Source organism: Arachis ipaensis, chromosome B02 (genome assembly GCF_000816755.2).
Source record: "Arachis ipaensis cultivar K30076 chromosome B02, Araip1.1, whole genome shotgun sequence".
NCBI classification, from domain to species: Eukaryota; Viridiplantae; Streptophyta; class Magnoliopsida; order Fabales; family Fabaceae; genus Arachis; species Arachis ipaensis.
In genome coordinates, this window is record NC_029786.2 from 2,220,571 (window position 1) to 2,222,002 (window position 1,432).

The following is a 1,432-nucleotide window of genomic DNA, read 5'->3' on the forward strand; positions in this document are numbered from 1 at the left end:
ATCGCGAGATAGAACCTGCAGGCAAAGCACACAACCAATCAAGTGCAGGACCGTCTAAATAATTTAGAAAACAGCGGCATAAAATAATATCTGATGCGCCGTTGACGATCATTATTGATCGGAACTTTTTGAGAAACTTCTTTGGGTCTCCGAGCCCATCATAAGGTGTGAGGGTTAGTGGCAAGGTGAATCTCTTTGGCAATTCGAAGTTCATCACTTCTTCTGTGAAGGGTCCCACAAGTTCGTCGGACTCTCCCTTGTGATCTTCGGGTTGAACTTCGTTGGATCGGATAGTCTCTGAGACGTGTAATGGTTGAGAATGATGTTCATTATCTTCTGGTTGCTGATGATGAGTCTCGTCATGTTTTATCCGAACATGATTCAACTCGGCGATTTGAGCAGCTATTATTTGATTTTCATCGCCATCCGTTGATTGGCTTGTTGTAGCTCAGCTATCATCCGCATAAGTTCGGACAGTGAAGGAGGTGGTACGTCAGCCATGGGCGTAAGCAAGGGTAACGGGACCAAAAGAAGAATTTGATTTTCTCGGCCCCACGGTGGGCGCCAATTGTTCTTGCTTGTGAAATAGAGGTATCAACTGAGCTTATGCGCTTTGAGGCTGATCGTCCGATCCTTGAATTCCGAGCTTTTCTTTTCTGGTGTGACGTGAATAACGCGAACAAATGAGGGGGGAGTATACCTGCAAAGGCACTCCGAAGCTTAAGTCAGTATATTGTGCTATATCTCACTTACCGAAGAAAATACTTTACCTGGCTTTTATATGGTAGACTGCTCGGCTGTTACGTCTTTAGTGTTTAAAGTCGGTTACAAAAAGGTAGGTAACGTCCCTTGATTGCGTTACCGTTTTGTCGTCGGTTATGACGGAGCATTTATCTGACCGAGTTATGGCTTATGAATGGAGGAGCTATAACGGACCATGCCGAGTTATATCTCGTTTATGATGACCATATCAGGTATAAAAAAAATTAGCAGTGATAAGAGTTTGATTTTCGTAATTAATTTGAAAAATGAAATGTAAATTTTGTTTATATGTACTTTATCATCTAATATAATATTTTTAGACTAATATATAAGTTCTTCGACGATGATGCGAATGTTCTTCATAAATAAATTATTGGGACTTTTAAAACCAACTATCCATTTGTTGAATGATGTTCTATGATGTAATTTTGATGTGGTTGTGCCAAAGTTAAAGCAGTTGAAAAGATTTTCGATAATTTATGTGAGAAATTAATATAAATAACTAAATAAGTAACTTAGACAAAATTAGTAGAAAAAGCGGATAAAAGTGTGATTAAGAAAAATTATGAGATAAAAATCTAAATATAAAAGGTTTAGAAATAAAAGCATAAACATTCAAAAGATTAAGAATAAAAATATAAACAAAATAAAATTTAAGAGACAAACTGTA